This window comes from Vombatus ursinus, unplaced genomic scaffold, assembly GCF_900497805.2.
Source record: "Vombatus ursinus unplaced genomic scaffold, bare-nosed wombat genome assembly UNPS02014812.1, whole genome shotgun sequence".
Taxonomy (NCBI): Eukaryota; Metazoa; Chordata; class Mammalia; order Diprotodontia; family Vombatidae; genus Vombatus; species Vombatus ursinus.
Genome location: NW_020954590.1, coordinates 105,585,667 through 105,607,124, shown reverse-complemented (window position 1 = coordinate 105,607,124; position 21,458 = coordinate 105,585,667). Strand labels below are relative to the sequence as shown.

Below are 21,458 nucleotides of genomic sequence, written 5' to 3'. Positions count from 1 at the left end.
CTGGAGCAATCAGGAATCTCTTTTCTTAGGGGACCTGATGTTGTAGATACGGCTCGTGTTTTCTTTTTCTCTATTTTTCTGACTCCATCTTTCCTTTGTTCCTCTCCTGATGCTCTGGACTTCTCTACCATTCATTCTCGGCTACCTTCTCACCCTGGAAGATCCTTCTACTCGTGCTGCTCCCTCCTCCCCCGGTGAGTTCCTTCCTGAGTTTCCATTTTGAGGAAGTGCCCAGGCTCACCATTTTGTTGTTGTTGTTGTTGTTGTTGTTGGAGTCATTTTCAGTTGTGTCTGACTCTTTGTGATCCCATTTGGGGTTTTCTCGGCAAAGATACTGGAATGGTTTGCCATTTGCTTCTCCAGTTTATTTTACAGATGAGGAAGCTGAGGCAAACCGGGGTAGGTGACTTGCCCAGGATCACAGAGTTAACAAGTGTCAGAGGTCACATTTGAACTCAGGAAGACGAGTCTTCCAGACTCCAAGCCCAGCATTGTATCTACTGTGCCACCTAGCTGCCATGCTTCCTCTTAACTCCTCTCCCTGACCTGCTCCTGCCTCTCAGGAATTCTTTATCATACCTTCTCTCCCCTGCTTTTCATCTTTCTTTTTTATGTTGTCTTTCCCTGTTAGAATGTAAAATCTTTGATGGGAAGGATTGTTTGTCTTTGCATTTTTATCCCCAGCACTTAGACCAGTACTTGACAATTGGTAAGTATTTAATTAGTAGTTTTTAACTTGAATTCTTAACTTGAATTACTATATTGGGCTCCAGTTTGTGTCAGCCCTTCCTGAGACCTTCTTTGCAGCTTTCAAATTAAACGTGTGAAAAACATCCTTATCTAACTAAAGTCTATACTGGAATAACACTGTCACCTGCTGATTTCATTAATAAGTTTCTGAGGAACTTAGTTCCTAATGAAATCATGGCATTTATGTTTCTTGGACATACCCACTCCACTGTTTACATATCTACTGTATTACTGAGACTGTTATTCCTAAAGCAAAATTTTCTCCTAATTAATATGTATAGGTAGTTAATATTTTTTAGTTAATCAAATCATGTCATATGATTAATCCTTTTCCTCATTAATCAATACTTAGAGTTTGTTTTTTAATTATCAACGGTTACTTTTTGACAATCTCCTTTTTATCTTGAGGTAACTTGAACTACAACTGTCAAATTGGAGACTAATAGAACACAATATTATAGGTCTATGAATGTCACTGTGTGATGGGAGTAAAACAGGCCTTCTGAAGGCCTGAGTTCTAGCCTTGACTTTGCCACTATCCAGTTTTGGGATGTTAGGAAAAGTTTCACGAAAGAAGGGGATTGGACTAAATAGTCTAGCCAAGTGTGGGGAACCTATGGCCTTAAGGCCACATGTGGCCCTTGGACTGAATCCAGACTTCACAGAACAAACTCCCTTAACAAAAGGATTTGTTCTGTAAAACTTGGCCTCAGTCAAAAGGCCACACCCAAGGATTTAGAAAGTCACATATGACCTTGAAGCCACAGGTGCCCCACCCCTGCTAGGCCAACTCTAGGCTCAAATTATTAATATAAACTTTTAAAATATATTTTTGATAACTGCATTTCAATATAGTTAGTTTCCTTTATAATTCTATGTATTTTGTTTCTTGTATTTAAAAACATTATTTGGAGGAGTCCCTAGGCTTCATCAGACTGCCAAAGGAAGCTATGACCCCCAAAAGATTAAGAACCTCTGGGCTAGATGTTCTCTTCTAACTCTAAATATTCTAAATATTATTCTAAATATTCACTACTTCAAATGGATAAATGGTTTCAATGTGCATACTCCCTCCAATAGTACAGATCAAAACCTTCCACAAATCCTCCACCAGAGGATCTATCTAATGGACTGAAGGCCTTCCTTTAGCTCCTAAAATTTGGGAAGTCCATCGCAGCAGCCAGACTGTTTCTGTCATCCCTTGCTCACCTCGTTTTCTTTTATACCACTTCTACACAAGTCATCTTCGGTAATGTGCTACATCCTTCTTATGTCCCTGATGAGTTTGCCGCTTCCTATTGTCTATCTTGCTTATGTATACAGTTTAAATAATCATTTTAAAAAATTCTTCAGCTATATTGAATTCTGGTCTTATTGGCAGACATTTATTATGTTTCTCCCATAATTTTTAATTTCCTTTGCATTGAGTACTTTATTTTACTTGTCTGCTGGTTCCCATTGTTCTCTACCTGGGAAAATCCTCTTCTCTTTTCAACCTGAACTAATGTAGTATTTGCAATATTTTTCAACTCAAAATCACCTTTAAAGGGGCATTGGAGAAGTGTTACCCTCTTAATTTAGCCAACAATTACATTTTTTTTTTAGGGAATTAGGGTTAAGTGACTTGCCCAGGGTCACACAGCTAGTAAGTGTCAAGTATTTGGTCTGAGGTCGGATTTGTACTCAGGTCCTCCTGACTTCAGGGTTGGTGCTCTATCCACTGTGCTGCCTAGCTGCTCCAGCCAACAGTTACTCTTAAGGCAGGCAGTTAACAAGCACTCAGGCACTTACTATTGTTGGACACTGTGTTGGGTGCTGGGGATACAAGTAATAGTGAAAACATTACCCACCTTCAGAGAGCTTACATTCTTGTGGGGGAGACAACAAGTAAGTAATTAGGTATACACACGGTATATACAGAGTATAATTTGGAAAGTAATTAATTCAACTGAGCCTAAGAACTCCAAACTTCAGCTGGTTGGCTGTCTTTGAGCACTGTGGATCAGTTCAAGCATGTATTTAATCACCAAGATGTTGTGTCAACCCAACAGAACAGAGATCATAGGAAAACAGCTCAAGTTGACTCTGTGAGCATGGTAAACTAGCCTAGCAAGTTCTTTACTCGCCAGAATGGTATGTTTTTCCATTACATTTTAGCATCTCCTTGTATTTAATAGCCACAAAACCTGTTTTGCTATTTGTGTTTTTCTTTTTCAGACCAAGTGGAGAAGGGTTGTTGTTCATCCTTCATACTTGAAGAGGACCAATGACCTCATGGTGTTGGGGTCAAAGTACAGTGTGTTCAGCTGCAGTTGATTAATCCAATATGAATGTGGAAAGCTCTACCACAGGTCAGGCACAAACAGTGCCTGTTTGAACATTTGGGGTGGACATGTCTCTGTATGTGTACATCTCATGTTTCCTTTGTACTACCATGATCCTTCTTGGCTCACAGAGCAAAAGTGGGCGTGCCATACTAGATTGTCCTGTACCACGTCTACCGTGTCTCACGATTGATACTAAAGTCTTTCAGAGTTGAAAGTATCCTTGTAAGAAATAACAAGGTAAGAAGTGGGGAAAGGTAATAATGAGTAACAGGTTCTAAGACTTTGGGGATATTCTGTATATCTTGGTTGTCAGACCTTCACCTGAGAAATTTGCTGTAACTACAACTTTTTCAGAGTAGTAGAATAAGAGACTTTGGCAAATACCTCCTACCAGTTCTGTATGTGCAATTTCATGATTGCTGTGAATTTAACCACTAGGAGGTGTGTTCATACTAAGCAGTGATGATTTGTATAAGGAACTGCATCATGATGGTCGTTAGTTCTTCTTCATTATGGTGAGTGAAGCCCGGATTCATCTGTGTGGTTTTGACTCTCTTCTGGTGGTCACTCTCTAGCCTCTGGCTTCAGTTAGTGGCATATGCAGAACTGTCGTAAGATTGGAATGGCTCTGTCTGAGCCAGCGGTGGGGTTTTAGTGTCCAATGTTTCTGGGGTTGAGGTGCCCCGGCTGTAGATTTGTGCGAGGGAAGGAATATCTCAGGTTGACAAGATGGGGAATGGAAATGGTTAACTGCTTTCCAAAAGCTAGAGATTCAAAAATAAGAAGGCATAGATTTATAAAATATAGTAATCCCATTTTTATAGAACTCTAAGGCTTACGAATCTCTTTCCTCACAACAACTTTGTGAAGTTATTATGAACCTAATGTGTGTATTACTATCCCCCTTTAACAGAGGCTGAGTGGGTCAATGATTTGCCTGTGGTCACACAATAAGTTTCAGAGCTGGGATTCCAACCCTGGTCTCTTGACTCCTAGAATCTTATAAAAATACCTCAGAATTGGATGAAACCTCAGAGGTCTTCCAGTCCAATCAGCAATTCAAAAGGAATCCCATATGCAACACTTTCCGCAAGTGGCCATCTAGCTTCTAAAGGAAGACTACCAGTGACAGGTAACTCACTTCTTCCAAAGGCAGTCCATTTCAATCTTTTATAGCTATGCAATTTGTCCTTCAATCAAATCAAAGTCTGCCTTCTTTCAATTTGTACCCATTTCTTGAAGTTTTGGCCTCCGGGGCCATCTAGAATAAGACTAACCCACAGTCCATATAATAGCCCTTAAAATACTTGAAGACTGCTATTGTGTTAACATTATCTTCTATTCTTCTACCCAACATCCTCAGTTCTTTCACTAGCTCCTTGGTATGGTATAATCTCTAGCTCAATCAAAGTATTTATTGGCCTTTTCTGAATATGCACCAGCTTATCAATGTCCTTTGTAATACAAGATGTGGTCCCAAGAAATTAAAATAGTATGCCAGATGAGGTCTGACTAGAAGAAAATCCAGTGGGGCCTTCATTTCCCTTTTTCTGGGCACTATACTTTTATTAATTCAACAGAAGATGTTGGTAGTTTTTTTGTCTGTTGCATTTTACTATTGACTCATAATTGATCTTGAAGTCAACTAAAATTCATAAGCATTTTTCACTTGTCTAGCCATCCATTATTTCTGAAAAAAAAAATTTTTTTATTTCAAGTTTAGGATGTAATAGAAGTCATAGCTCAGGGCCTTATAAAGGCTTTGGATTCACATGAATTAGATTCAATCATGGAAGTCTGACCCCAAGAAGATCATTTTCCTTGATTGTCCCACCTGAACTAATCTCTAAAAATACCATGGTATAACTTATGACTAGGTTTTCTCAAATATAGGCAAAAGGGGGCCCAGATCCCATATAGGCACTTTTTAGATGCCAACTGCACATCAGGCATGGAACAGCTTTATTTCATCCCATAGAAAATATCAAAAAATGCCAAGGCCTTCCTGGAGTACACAGACAGATACAGAAACATAAAGCCCTGAAATAGCCCATCTGCTCCCCTGGAAAAGAATCAATGACAATTAGTGGTTGCTACTAAGACAAATTATTCTCATTCTTATGGGTTCTTTCTCATAGAACCCTACAAGTCTCCCTAAGACTTGTAGCATGACCTGTATTTAGATTTCTTCCCACTCACTCCCTCCCTCTCCCTTCCTCTTAAGGTAAAGATATGCTGAGAATGATGAACACACAAACCCATTCTCACCAGATCTTCACACCATCACTTTCTCAGTAACTCACTGGCTTTTTATTCCAAGTGGGCCCCTGCACAGGAACTCTGTGGGTTATTTCTCTCCTCACTCCAAGGACTGCCCTGTCTCAGGAAATCCACAGAGGAGCTAGGGGTCATGTCATGAAAGGTGTTCATAAATTTTTTGCAGGACAAGTGATTTATGCTTCCTTTTTTCATAAAATTAAGGTTTATTAATAAAATTAACTCTAATCTAAAATGCTTTTGTGACATACCTACTACATGCAAGGTATTCTACTTTGCCTTGGGGATACAAAGACAAAAATTAAAATAGTTCCTGCTCTCATGGAGCTTACATTCTACTGGAGGAATACCATATAGAGATAGATAAATATATTCATGATAAATTAGAAAGTGAAAGGGGAACACAGTTTATGCTTCTTCTGTAATTCAGGGTTGTACTGCTCTTGGTCATAGGGGAAAGGAGAACTCCTCTCTCCCTTTTCACCACTTGATGCACTCTGGAAGAAGGTGCCAGGGGAAAGGAGAAGGGGTAGTTTCGAAGATAAAGACAGGATGGAAAAAGGGCTAGACTTGGTTTCACAGTTTGCTCAAAGGGATGAGTGATTGATTCTTAATCAGCCACTATCATCTGGTGGCCCTAGTCTCTACAGCCCAATTAGTATGTCAACAGTGGACATGCTCACATTTCACAAAGTGATTTCTCCAAATGGTGCATATCCTGTAAACTTATCAGGTTGAGGAGTTGAAAATTCTTCAAATTGATCAAAGACTCTGCTAATCATTCTTTGCTCTAATAGTTATCAGTTCAGTAATTTTTCAGTATTACCCTACTCTTCATGACTGTTTTTGGGGTTTTCTTGGCAAAGATACTGGAGTGGTTTGCCATTTCCTTCTCCAGCTCATTTTACAGATGAGGAAACTGAGGCAAACAAGGTTACGTGACTTGCTCAGGGTCACACAGCTAGTAAGTCTCTGAGGCCACATTTGAACTCAGGAACATGAGTCTTTCTGACTCCAGGCCCAGTACTCTAACCACTTCACCACCTAGCTGCCCCCTAGTAGTTATATTTATCTCAATTAAATTTCATATAATTAGACTGAGCTCATCATTTTAGCTTTTCAAGATATTTTAGATATTAATTCTTTCATTTATTGTGTCAGTTGTCTCTCTAAGCTTCATGCCATCAGTAAATTTGAGAAGCATGCTATTTGTGACTTTTTCCCCATGGTGTCTAGAAAAGAGAATAAACTGGTAACATAAAAGGTATATAACTTATGATATGTAAGTTAACAGATCTATATAGGCACACACATACTATAGTTAAGATGAAATATTTGTCTCATTGCTTACTCATAGATCTACATCATTCATGGTCATTGAGATTTAATCTTGCATCAGATTTGTCTCTGCTTTGCTCTGCCGATTTGTGAGTCACATTAAATCACTGATTAAGCTTTCGGAAATACATTGCATTCACACGCTTGATAAATTTAATACATTGGAAAGTGTACTTAAGTAATTCCACACTGTGCTCTTACCTCCTGCAACATCAGAACCTTTACTAAGTTCCTATTCACTAGTTAGCCTGCCAGAATTGAGGGAGAAAGTGGTGGCAGAGAATAAATGAGAAGCCATAGAGTTACTTTAATTCTAATGCCTTCCCTCTGTTAGTTATTTCCTACCTATCCTGTATGTAGCTGGTTTGTATGCATTTGTTTGCTTGTTGCAAAATTGCAACTCGTTGCAAAATTGTTGCTTTAAATTATGAACTCCTTCAGGACAGGGGGGTCTTCTACCTTTCTTTGTATAGGTTTTACCTCAGCACTTCAGCAAAAATGACAAATGATGGTTGTGGAAAGGTGGGCAAACTAAATGCATGGTTGACGGAGCTGTGAATTAATAGAAAGCAATTTGGAATTTCACAAATAAAGCAACTAAAATGTCCATATCCTTTGATTCAGAGAGTTCACAAATAGACTCATAAAAAAGCACGGAAAGATGACTGTGAACTGATGAGGAACAAAGTAAGCAGAGCAAAGGAGCCAATATCCACAATGATGACCACAGTATAAATGGAAAGAATGAAATCCACAAAATAATTTTTAAAATAATGTTGGAAAATTAGGAAGAACATACATGGTCTGAAAGAAGAGATATGATAAAATAGCTCCTTCTATTCTTTCTCAGAGGTGATAGGTCTATGATTGTGGAACATTACATATGTGGTCAGATTTTGGGGGATGTAATGATCAGCTTTGCTTATGTTTTTTCTTCTCTCTCCTTCCCTCTTTTATAGGACAGTTCCCTGAGAGAGAATAGAGGAAGGAATACAGGGGAAATTTTAGTTTATGTAACAATAAAAGATATTAGTAAAATTTATTTTGAAAAAAAGAAAAAATCTAATGGCGTGCTGGGGCACCTGAAGGCTAATCCAAGCCAAAATCTGTTCTTTCCCCAAGTCATTATTAAATCATGGATTTCAAGCTAGAAAGAGCCTTAGAGATCATCTGCCTTGGATAAAGGACTAAGACCAGCCAAGCAGCTAACACAGAGTAGTAGCCAGTGGCATGTAAATCTATAGTTGAAATCATGGCACCATTTCAATCTTTATCTGAAATTGTTTTGATTTAAGATTGTAATATCTTAGTTACCTGACTTAGCAGGCTAAGTCCACAATTTGTAAAGGAAAAAGAAGAAGTAATCATTATAAGCAGCAAAGCATATAGGGATCGTAGATTTAGAGGCAGAAGGGACCTTAGAAGGTGTTTAATTCATCCTCCCTAATTTTTATAGATGAGAAAATTGAGACCCAGAAAGGAGAAGCGATTTGTCCAAAATCATGTAGGTAGTAAGTGGCAAAGCCAAAATTCGGACACAAGGCCTCTGACTCCACATTCAGCACTCTTTCCACTGGGCTGGTACTATTCTGAAAGCTATTTTAAATCCCACTCAATCTTAGTCTTTTATGCTTATCAGATTTTTAAATCCCAATGGCTATAGATGGCTAAGGGGAGAGGGGGCTGGTCTTCAAAAAGAGACAGACAAATTTTCTTGTAATATCTGTCTTTGTATCTATTACAAGAAATTTTTTTCCCTTCTTTTTGTTTTATTATTCTACCATGTTATGGAAATGCTTGTTTTATTTCTTAAAGAAAACAAAAAAAGGCAGACAAGCGAGCAGGAGAGGGTCACTAATTTTTTGCTCTGTTCAATTAAACAAATGTTGACAAATATTGAAGCTACGTGAGGTGTAGAAGTAAACATCCCAGGGTCTATTCTTAGAGTTTGTAGTCACACAGATAAAGAGAACATAACATGAGAAGAAAGAACACTAAAGGTAACCTACTGCCTAAAATCTCCAGTGGCTCCCTATTACCTCTAGGATAAAATATTAAGTTCTCTGTTTGGCATACGAAACTCTTCACAATGTGTCCTCTTCCTATCATTTTAGTTTGCTTATATATCACTCATCTCCTGGAAGTCTCAGGTCCAGGTTTACTTCACACACATTGCTTCACATCTCATCTCCATGCCTTTGCACTGGCTGTTCTCCTCCCTTCCCCCGCCAGGAATGCTCTCTTCTTCCTCACTTCCCACCTCTTGGAATCCTTCACTTTCTTCAAGATTCTGCAAGCATCCACTTTGTGAGCGAGGCCTTTCCTATCTCTGCCCTTGCTACCTTGTATACTATCTACTTTATATATATCCCATAAATATGTATGAGACAGTGTATGTATATTATAATTTATGATATAGACGTTAACAGACATATATGCACACATACACCATGCCACATAGGTCCAGTTGGGATGTGCTTAAGATAAAATATCTGTCTCATTCTTTACACATGGATGCACATCGTTCTTGGTCACTGAAGATAATGTCATTGTCATCGAAGAGACATGTGTGCATATATACATGTATATATACACATGCATACATGTATACATGTCTATACACATGTGCATATAAACATATACACTGCTACATATAGACACGTGTACTACATACCTATATAATACATCTACTCATGTACACATATACATATATACACATACAAACATATATATTTATACTCCTTGAGGACAGGGACTGTTTCATTTTTGTCTTTACGTCTCCAGTGCTTAGCAGAGTTCCTGGCACTTGATTTGAAAAGCAGTTGATTGATTTGAAAGGTACAGACAAGGTAGGGAGATATGAAGCAGGTAGGGAAAAACTAACGTGGCTTCAGGTCCAGGAAGGTTTTCTTAGGGAAAAAGAGCTGTTGGGTGTGGTCTAGAACTTCTGGATTGACAGGCACCAACAATACTCTAGTGTGAACTACCTGGACAGCTCTTTAGCCTCACTGAGTATGCTGGGCTCTACACAGTGCAGAGGATGTGTAGGCCTTTGAAGGAGCTGGCCCTCTTGACATCCATCTCAGTGCCTCACTGCCTACAGGCTCCAGCCCAGACACTGCCTCAAGCTCTTGGATGTCTGCTTGAAAATCACTCAGTAACTACCTGCTTTTAAAACTAGCCTGGTCCATGGGCAGGACTAAGAGGGGTCTCCAGAGGTGATGCCCCTGCACAAGGATGTCATTGAGAGAGACATCACCTTTGAGAATCCCTGTGCCTCTGCCTTGGGGAGCCAGCTTTTGCCTTACAGAAGCCATAGACCCAGGCTTGTTTCCCAAGCTGTTAGTTACCGAGTAGTCTTTTAGCAGATATCAAGGAGTGGTAGCAGTGGAACCACCTGCCTTCTAAGCGGCACCCAGCTGAGCATACTCAGGCAAGTTATTCGGATAGAACGTGACTGAAGTCCATCAATCCAGTAGCCCTAGACAACACCCAAGCGCTCTACCTCCCTTCCTGGACACTGTAGCCCACATTGTTCTCTCCCTACCTATTCCCTATCCCTGCAGAGACTGCCTTTAAAATCAGTCCTTATCCCCTTCAAACTCAAGAACACAATATTGATAACAGAAAAAGTATTTCCTGTCGACTTCTAGATTTTTCATAGAAAGAAAGCTGCTGCTAGATGCTACTCCTGAACTGACCCATTCTCCCTGTCTCCTGGCATCTTTTAGCTTAAGGTAAATGTAATTATCATCCAGTCCTGGTAATCACACCTCACAGAAGATTTTTAGGAGCTAAAGAAGGGCCAGAGATCACTGAGATGAGGTGAGGGGACTGGTTGCTGGAACACCACAAACTTTAACAATTAGGATTGCAGTTCGTGAAATGAATGCTCATACTCAAAGTATTATTCTGCAGAGATAGCCAAAAGCTCAGCTCAGTTAGGCAAAATCACCATCATTGTGCATCAAGTACCCCTACCCCAACCCATCCTCACCTTTCCCCCCCGGGCCATTCCCCTTTTCAAGGTGACCTTCCTACACTTGCTATTAGGACATGTGAGGCTGCTCAGTACCTACCCTTATGTTCTCATGATGACCCGACCTTTTTTCCCATCTATGAAGGGAATTGGGCTCCACATCTCTGAATGATATCATCTTCCCAACTTGGCATCTCACGGGTGTAGTTTATCATCACTGACAATCTTGCTGTGCACTTTAGGACGGGAAGATACTTAGAATTTGGTGGAATTTTCCACCCACAGAAATTGAATCAGTTCTGTCATTCTCCCCACCATATGTTGTTATTTCCTAATCTGTCCACAGCCCTTTTCAAGGACTGTGCCTCTCAGTGTTTATATTTATGACATTTCCTTTGGTCACTTACAGGATTTGTGAAGAAAATGGAAATTGTCCTTGGTCCTCTAAAATCTCTCTTCCCTCACATTGTTGTTCCTCTGGTCTACACAAAAATATTTCAGGATATCCCATTCCCTCTTTTTCATATTCTCTTGTTCGAGTGCATAGAAGGCAACTTCCTCTCCTCTTTATCTGTGTTGCACTTGGTTTAGGTCACCCTCCTGGTCATTAATCATAATTCTTTGCCTATTCTTTATTCCAAGCAGTTCCTCCTTAGTTCTGGTTTTCTGCTGACTCGTGATAGCCCTACTCTCTGTTGATTTCATTTTAGTTCAGAGGTCAATTGTCATACACACTAGTGAGTTGTTGTTCATGTTTAGTTTCAGTGATTTGGGGACATTTTCCCTTTTCTTTACTTGCCCAATTTGGCACTTAAAAAAAAAACCGACAACATACCTTACCCTTTGCCATCTCCAACCTCAGAGAAAATACAAATTGTTTCTTTTCTGAAAGCCTCAACCATGGAGTGGAGTGGGGTCCCTCCTTTGACTTTCAGAGCAGAAACGTGGCTTCACTTAGTGCATATGCCCTCCAACTCTCATACAGCAAAGTAAGCATATCCTTTGCATCAAATTGACCTGTGTGAAAGCTTTGGGCTCAAATTTCACTCTAAAATCTTTAAACTAAGTCTAGTGGAATGACTGAGCCGACCCAGAGAGCTCAAGGTGGTTAAGTGTGTATGTGTTGGGGGGGGGGAGCAGGGAGTGAAGGGGCTAATGAGAGGGAACTCATCCACTTGGACAATGTAGCCCTCCTTCTGACGCAAAGGACTCTTAGAAGGTGGGGGCTGAAGATACTGTACTAGCAATGCCTAAAACTGCTCAGAAGACTGGCTCTCTTTTAAAACACGGAAGATCATCTTGTAAGAGGTAGGGCTCTCTGAGGGTCCCGAACAACCTATCTAAAGGTAGTATCTTATTTAAGTACTTCTTCAGCATAACTCTTGATGTTAGAAGAACATTGTGTGTTTTTTTGGAGGGGGGAGGGTACTGGTTTTGTTTTTTAACAGGAACAGCTTCAGGATAATAGAAAATCAGATCTGGAAAGGAACTGTAGACCAGTGGTGTCAAACTCAAATAGAAACAGGAGCCACTAAGCCATAACTAAAGATCCCTTTAAGCCACATGCTGACAAAGAAAGCTACATTATCTTTGTTTTATGGTACTATAAGTACAATTACTAAATATTTAGTAGAAGGTGCTGCCTCCTACTAGAAGAGCTGCCTGTGCTAGTACTAAAGGTTTTGTTAAATATTTACCAATTCCATTTTAATCTGGTTCAGCAGCACTCTGGAGTATTGTGGGCCACACGCACCTGCGCCTTCATGTTTGACACCTCTACTTTAGACCATTTAATTCAACCCTTCTCACTTTACAGATGAGAAAACTGAGGCCCAGAGAAGAAAAGTGACTTTCCCAAAGTTACATGGCTAGTAAGTGGCAGAGTCAAGACTCCCACCTTGAATTTGAGCCTGTTTCTCACTACGTCACTCTGACTCTACCATTTGCCTTGGTGCCCCCCTCCCCAGCTATCTGATCCTGATCTGTCTCAATGGACATCGCTTCCCCTTCTGCTCTGACATCATGCTGCTCACATGTGCTGCTGTGGGAGTCTAAGCAAATCACATTACCCCATTACCTCAGGCAACTAAGGCTACTTTCAGAGTAGCTGATTATTTGCATGACTTATTTACAATTCCTCTCCTGGTTGCACTAGACATTGCAGAAATCCAGGCCCAGCCAAAAATTTAAATGTTCCACACTCAACAACCATCTTAATGTTTGTGCTTGGCAGCTTTGACCTCAGCCATTCTTCTAAATCTCAGTTATCAACACCTGCCACTCTGGTCCCTTGCTCACAAACTAAGTCCTCAGTCTTTACCTTGTCAAGCTTGGGTCAGCTTAACTTATTCTGGGCAAGTTGATTTTACCAATAGTTAGTTATTTTTGGTCCTGAGAATTGGATTTTGATTCTGCTTTTCACACAGTATTAGCCAATGGCCAAGCCATTCATTGGTCAGTATAATCAGATAATCATAGGATAATAGATTTAGAGTCAGAAGAAACTTTCAGAGGGCTAACCACTCTAACACCTTCATTTTACAGATGAGGAAATTGAAGACCAGAGAAGTCAAGTAATTTCCCCAGGGTTGTACATAGAGTAAGTGGCAGAGGGAAGGTTGATTCCAAGAACCAAGTTCTCTTATTCAAAGCCAGCCCTCTTTTCACTACCAAGAGGCTCTTCTTAGCAATAGTGGGCAAGGGCAGGGATCCTAGGAATACCTTACACAGTAAGACAACTACTCCTTGTATATTATACATACATCCTACAACCTATTTTACTAAGTATACAGACAGCATAGTATAGAACATGGCTTCCCAAAGTGGGTGATACTGCCCCCTCGGGGCTCTGCAACAATGAGGGGGGTGGTAGTAGCCTCGGGTGCAATTGGGGAACATTGAATAAAAATAAGGGTGTGGTGAAAGCATAAGAAGAGAAGAGAAGAAAATTTTGAAAAGCCGTTCATACATGTTTCATCTCTTGTACGCCAGAGTTAAAGTAGGAGTGATTACATTATTTTCCAAATAAACATACAAAATGCAAGTTATAACTGATCAGTGGTCAAGTCTGCCAACAGGTCGTGATAAACAAGTGCTGGTGGGCGAGAGCATCACACATCGTTGGGAAGTCCAGCATGCATCGGCAGGAATATGTGCATGTAATGACTTGTTTACAAAATGATACTGCATGGTTACATGATGCAATATTGCATCATCAAAATTTCAAAGCAGGAAAAAACTACTCAAATTTACAATAAATTATTAAATATAAGATATGTCATTTTAAAAAATTATATTTTTTTGAAATAAAGCAAAAAAAAGTTTTAAACAGTTAAAAGGTTAAAGAAAGTAGATTTCTAGGAGGATGCTGAGAAATTTTTTTTTGAAAAGGAGGTGGTAGGCCAAATAAGTTTGGGAACTTCTGGTATAGAGTATATAGACCAGTGTCGAAGCCTCGAAAACCTGGAGTCCAGTCTCATCCCTGACACATAGTGGCAGTGTAATCTGGGACAATTCACTTCACCTCACTAAGCTCTAGGCAGCTCTGTAAGACAAAATGTTGCAGAGAAGATGCCTCCCTGTATCTGTACAGGGGATTTCCTCATCTGGGAGTTCCCTATGGCAGTGAAACTACATGTCCAGTTGCTATATCGAGTATAATGTAGATAGATGTGTATGTATATTTACATATATGTGTGTGTGCATATTCAACTCTCAAAGCTTAAAACTACACTGAGATTTTTGGGACACATTGTGGGTATACACACTCACACACACACACATACACACACATGCAAACACACACACGTTCACCAAGAAAAATCTACTTTATTGTGCTTGAATCTCGTCTTCACTAGCAATGTATATTCCCAGTTTTCCCCCGAAAATTCTCATGAGTCCCCTCACATTCATCCTTTTGTCCAGGCTTATTGTGAGCTCACACCCATCCAAAAGAGAATGATATCCCTGTCCTAAAGAGGACTACTTGGCTGCCAGCAAAAGAACATTGGATTTTGAGTCAGAAGGCTTAGCTCTGCTGCTTGTGTTACCTCAGGCAAATTCTCTAACACAGGGGTGGGGAACCTACAGCCTTGAGGCCACATATGGCCCTCCAGATCCTCGAGTGCAGTTCTTTGACTGAATCCAGACTTCACAGAACAAATCCCCTCAATAAAAGGATTTGTTCTATAAAACTTAGACTTCGTCAAAAGGTTTTTAGTAAGAGGATTTGTAACATCTCTGGGCCCCAGTTTCCTCATGAGGAAAATAAAAGCAATAATTTCTATAAGATGTCTTCTAACTCCAAACCTGTGATCCTATTGTCTATATAGTTCCTGTTTGAGAACATATTTGTGGCTGTTGGGGACAAACTACCTCCTTCCTTCAGCAGCTGGTTTAAGGTAACACTCCCTCCTCACCACCTTTAAGTACTCACCAGCCACTGATGAACTCTGAAGCACAGAGAGAGAGAGAGAGGGCATGGGAGGGAAGAAGCCTGGGAATCATTTGTTCATCCCTCTTGCTACACCACTGGGGAATGCCTAAGGCATCCTTTTGCAATTGCCAGAAACTCACCCTCTTGATCCAGATGAGGAAGAAGGTGATCAGCATTTTGCTGTGGTTATCAAACTCCATCTGTTAGGGCTGATTCATTTCCTATTGTCTCCTTTATAGTCACTGTCACAAATCTAGGGGCTTTCAGTGGGCTCCAAATACGATTTCAAAAAATCTTTCCTTTACCTGCCTTGTTTCAAGTCAACTCTTTGCTCTAAGCTATTCATCTTACACCGTGTCCAGTCTAATTATTCCATTGGCACCTAAGAAGTAAGAGACTCTAGAATGTTTAAATATACTTTAAAAAAAAACACTTCTAGAAATATTATCTAGACTCATTTTTCATTTATTGCTTCATGCCAAATTGTTTCTTAGTATTCAAATGAACCAAAGGACAGTAAGCATTTTGGCACCTTTTAAAATAGGATAGGGACCTCAAAAGCCACCTGACACAAATCTTTCATTTTACAGATGAGACTCAGGGAGAGCAAATCAAGAGACTTGATCAAAGCAATCTTGGTAGTAATCATCAGAGGTAAGATTTGAACCCAGGTTTCCTGACCAGCTAGATAGCTAGCTCTTTTTCACATTAATAAGAATATCTAAACCATGATGTACTTACACAATAAGACTTTGAGAGAAATATGATCTTTTGATGGATCTATGAATTTAGTCACTATACTAAGAATACTTTCTCCATAGTGGTAAAGCACCCCAATTTAATTATTTCTCTGAACCACAAGTTTGCTTCTCATATGCATTCTCAAGCTTTTAATTAGTCACCTAATTATGATCTCTATCCTAATAATAGAGGAGTTCTTAGAGAAGCAAAAAATCCATTATCGCATTTCTGCTGCATTTCATAGCCTTACATTAATATCCCTCCCCTTTACCTCTGTAAGTCAAAGTCCATTGAGTAATGTGTACCTAAGGCAATAGTCATGTGACTTTCTCCATGAGAACAAAAGTATATGTAATAGCTATATTAAATATATATATACACACAGAGATGTAGCTGTATATATGTATACTATACATGTAGATACACATACACACATAAAGATATTATATACGTACATATACACATAATACTTAAGTATTAAGGCAAAAACTACCATAATTATGGAGCCTTGTCCTTATAGAAAGAGGGGATTAAATTGCTTACCTTCCCCCCCAGAATTCCAGAGTACAGTGAGTCCCTGGAAAGGATCACTTAAAACTGCCTTGCATAAACACTTAGAGAACCCCTCAATAGATTTACATGGAGCCAAGAGAAGGAGCAGAGAGCGAATGCTCCTCTGACCCAAAGTGCAGCTATTGGAGGAATATTCTAGGATGGAGCATAGGCAGAACAGGCAAGCTAGCAATCAGCATTTTCAATATCCTACGTGGGAACTTCTGTCCTACTGCCCCAACACATCTTTGTGTTGTTTCTGTTTCAGCACCAGCAGCAGAGGAAGTATTTCCTCAATCTGAAAATAAGCCCAGGTGTAGAAGATGAATTTCCTTTTGCACTCAGGGCCTCCGTTTCCTAGTATGGATAGGCAAGCTGTATTTGATATCTATTGTGAAGTATGCTGGTCACATGGGGATAGTGAGGGATCACCAATGAATAGACCCTATACTCCATATGCATTCATGTTTTCAAGGAAAACCTTTGGCATGAAGGGCAGGCATGAGGGCATGGATAGTTGTGATCTTCATTGCTGGTGAAATCATAAATCTATCAAAGTATCTACTTAAGATCTGAATGCTTTTATAAATTTGATCCCTATGAGACTGTTAATATATTAGCAGATATAATTTCTATTTTCTCGGTGGAAAAAACAAGATATGGAGAAATTTTCCTTTACCCAAGATTAGCCACAACGTAAGCCCTTCCTGTAGGGCTTTAGGATCTGAGAAATGAGTTGATGGCTCAATATTCTGAATTTTGCCATTGTTTATGTGTGTGAGAGAGAGAGAGACAGAGAGAAAGAGAGGGAGGAAGGGAGGGAGGGAAAGAGAGAGGGAGGGAGGGAGGGGGGAGAGAGAGACAGAGAGAGAGACAGAGAGAGAGAGAGAGAGAGACAGAGAGAGAGAGAGAGAGACAGAGAGAGAGAGAGAGAGAGAGAGAGAGAGAGAATTGAGACAAAGTCATGCATGTAAGGGGAATAACAAGAATTTAGAAAATCCAAAGCATTGAATACTAACTCAGTATTACAGGTTTATAACATCTTTTAACCAAGGTCTCTTTTTTTGCATTCTTTTCAATATCAATGGACAAATATTTTTAAAACTTCCTTGTTAGACAAGTAAAATAGTATCATCCCAACTTTATAGTAAAAAAAAAAAATAGCATTAAAAGATAACAGTGCCCTGTTAGGTCACAAAGAATGTCTTCTGTTTTGATATGATTTCCCTTTTCAGACTGCTGAAGACCATGGACTTGAATAGCAGGGGGACTTCTGCTTCTCCATCCATCGTGCTGTTCTCTAAAGCACATCACCAGAGCATGACGACAGGCCCTCCACAGACTGATTTTGCAGGCTTCCCAAAGGACAACACGTGTCGGAGAGCCAGTACGTTGCCTGCTATGTGAAACCATAATGAGAAGAGTCTTCAGATTTAAAATGGACAGAGCATGAGTTATGAAACCCACAGCCCTAAACATGTGTCCCACAGCTCTTTTTATGTCACACAATTGTACAAAAGATCTGGCTCTAGTTACACGCACTTGTGAATGTCCTGTTCTAGAAGCTATTTGCTGAGCTTCAGATTGGCATCTGTCCCTCTTGGTTTTTCATCCATGTGGGAGAACTATGCCAAGAGAGCACAGCATGGGCTTTGTGAGGGTGAAGAGTCAGCTTTGCCTAATCGCTTCTTACTGGGTAGGCAGGAGTGCTGTTTGGCCAGAGCCAGCTTTTGTTTGGATCAGGTCATTTCCCAGCCTTCCCACTGGCTAACAAAGCAATTCTCTGCTACTGCAGAGCAAGCCTGGGCTCTGTTGAACGATCATCACCCTGGGCCTAGAATCCTCCATTCATCACCCAGGAAGCACTGTCATCATCACACCATTTTCCTATCTGACATGGCACAGCGCCTGAGATACCTCAGCACATTCAGCAGAGCCAGCCTGGATCAAAAATTTGAGGGAAAAGATCAGACAGCCATTTGTTTCTATAACCAAAAAGCCACATTGATGGCTGAAATTGTTGATAGCTGTTGCATTTTCACATCCTGGCATGGGGGTTAGAGACGGGATGGGGAGCAGGGGCAAGAATAAATATTTGCTAGTACATTACTTTCCTTTTAGAATAGGAATGGAAAATATTTGCTCATTTGCAAAGGTAATTAAGAAAACAGTCCCAGCTCTCCAGGCCTGAGGTCTTTTGAAACCCAGAAATTCCCAGTGGAATGCTTCTTGATGGCAAGATTAAATTCCCTTTATATCCATGTACATACAGGATCTGGCATGTTTCCTGGCAGCCCACCTCCTAATAGATTTATGGAATGAAATTGTGACTCTTTGTAGCAGAAGTTGATTTATTTTTCCACCACAAAGTTAGTGGGTTAGACAGAAGAAAACAGTAAGCACACACACTTATTGTAACTTTACTGTTATAAAGTGTGAATGTAAAGAAGAAAGGACTGAGGGGACAAGATTACCATTTTCAATGTTTGAAAGGCTGTTAAATCAAGGAGGATTTGATTTGTTTTTGGTGCCAGTGCACAGAACTAGGTACCTTGGCCGCTAAAGACAAGGAAGATCTTCCTAATCCAGAAAACAAACAACAAATTTTTATTCAGAACCCACGGTGTCCTACATGCTGTATTAGGCAAAAAAGAAGCCGGATCTGCACTCCGAGAACTTCCGTTCTTTCAGGGGAAACAGCACAGATCATAGGGTACAACCTGTCCACATATGAGACCCCCACAAAATGCACACAAAATAGGTAATTTTTTTTTGAACAGGTACTAGCAGTAGGGTAGACCAAGAAAGGTCTCATGTAGCAGGAGATATTTGAGATGAGCTAAAGGGAGCTAAGGATTCTGAGAGGAAGAGGTAGAGGTGAGGAGGAAAGGTGTTCCAGGCACGAGGGAAGACCCAGAGATAGAATGGTACACGTAAGAAACAGCAGGAAGTCCAGTTTACCTGCAACTCAGAGTGTGTAAAGGGGAGGAAATGTATCTAGAAAGGAAGGATGAAACTAGGCTGAAAAGGGCTTGAAATGCCAAGCAGAGGAGTTTGTATGGTATCTAAGAATTATTAATAATAATGTATAGGGCTCTAAGGCTTACAAAACCCAGGGCCTCACAGTTAATGTGTCCGAAGTGGAATTTGAACTCAGGTCTTCCTGACTCCAGGTCTACCTAGCTGTACAAATTAATTCCTTTTACTATCTTTGACTACTCTCAAAATGTTGTTTTCCCAGCATAATATTTAGCAATTTGACAACATTTTGAATGGACGAAGTACTCAAACCTGTCATTCTTTGCCTCTCAAAAGGGGACGGTGAGGAATATTATTTTGAAGATAGGAAAAAATATGTGTAGCACAGAAAGGCCATATTACCTAGGCATGTAGAATAATAGTAATTGCTCAGGTTTGTCAACTCCCAGGAAAATTCACTAGCCCAAAAGCCAGTGGCATTTTTAGATTTGAACATCAAAAGTGAGATTTAGCTGGGCCAATTGATACATAGAATGTTACCGGAAAGGCAAAGGCTTTGGGGAAGTGGGAGTGTGGGAAGGAAATGGAAAACACTGACGTGGGAGAATGTATGTCTATGTATACATATTGGTTCAATTAAACACCTACTACAGTTAGTTCTGCTACAACATGAAAGTGTGTTCCTAAAAATCACAGAGTCAAACAACAACAAAAAACACAGGGCTTATGAGGAAAATGAGAGACAAATACTTCATGGGTGACATAAAAGAAGATAGGAACCTAATAAAAATAGTAGCACAGATTTGTAAATGTTAAATGGTTTTTTAAAAACCCCAACGTATACACTACTGTAGTGAGAGTAAGTTTAAGTACCTTAATAAAATACTGAGAAATTTGCCAATTTTTTTTTGGCTAGGCAATTAGGGTTAAGTGACTTGCCCAGGGTCGAAGATTGTCAATTTAGCATAACAGATAATGTGGTGCAGTAAGTTCTATTACCATCATAAGATAGTTTATCAACTCAGCATGATGGATTTCATTTTGTTGTAAGCTTCCATTTTGGGACTAAGTAGATGGCACAATAGATAGAGGGTCTGGAGTCAGGAAGCCCCGAGTTCAAATTCAGCCTCAGATATTTGCTAACTGTGTGACTCTGGGCTAGTCATTTTACCTCTGTCTTCATTTCCTCAATAGGAAAATGGCAGTAATTACAGCATCTACTTCACAGGGTTGTTGTGAGAATCAAAGAGAGAATATTTGAAAACTGTTTAGTACAGCACCTGGCACATAGTAGGCACTGCATAAACACTTACTCCCTTCCCTAATAAGTTGTTTTTTAAAAATAAGATAATCATCTGTGTGGTATGATGTGGTAAACAACATGAGTGTATTCTTGTAAACAGTTGACAAACACATGCAGTCCCTCCTTCTTCTGACTACCATTTCTGCCATTGGTACCACCATTCAAATAGTTTTCCAGCTTCAAAATTTTGTTATCATCTTTGACTCTTCCCTTCTGTTTAGTTTTCAAATAAAATTACTCGCCAAGTCCTGAGGAATTAATCAGTGTAATATGTCTCAAATGTCTTATTTTTTATGGGAAGAGAACTGGGCTTTCAGTCAGAGGGCCTGGGTTAAAATCTTGACTCTGGGGGCAGCTAGGTAGCGCAGTAGATAGAGCACCGGCCCTGGATTCAGGAGGACCTGAGTTCAAATCCAGCCTCACACACATAACACTTACTAGCTATGTGACCCGGGGCGAGTCACTTAATTCCATTGCCTAACCACCCACCCCCCCAAAAAAATCTTGACTCTGCTATATTCTACTTGTATGACTTTGTGAAGTCACTTTTCCTCATCAGGCCTAAAGAGATTGGACTCAATAGGCTCTGAGGTCTCTACCAGCTCTAAATGTATGATTCTATGATTTGTATAATTGGAGGATCATTGAAAAGCATTAACTTTTTAAAAAGAAGTTTTGCTGTCTTTTTTTTACATCACCATAATTTTCCCCAGCATCCATCCCTCATCCCCTCTCACAGAGCTATCCTATATAATAAATTGTGACAAAAAAGAGGAA

At 39.9% G+C, this 21,458-nt stretch overlaps 1 long non-coding RNA gene across 2 annotated transcripts; it reads left to right on the top strand.

Moving 5' to 3' along the window:
* Positions 1–3,113: 3,113 nt before the first annotated feature.
* Positions 3,114–20,921, top strand: LOC114054170. 2 transcript variants are annotated; one of them, XR_003570440.1, is made up of 3 exons: positions 3,114–3,314; positions 15,697–15,760; positions 17,635–20,921. It is a non-coding gene; the product is annotated as an uncharacterized LOC114054170 (long non-coding RNA). The 2 variants fall into 2 exon arrangements; XR_003570441.1 differs by lacking the exon at positions 3,114–3,314 and adding an exon at positions 14,964–15,071.
* The last annotated feature ends 537 nt before the right edge of the window (positions 20,922–21,458 follow it).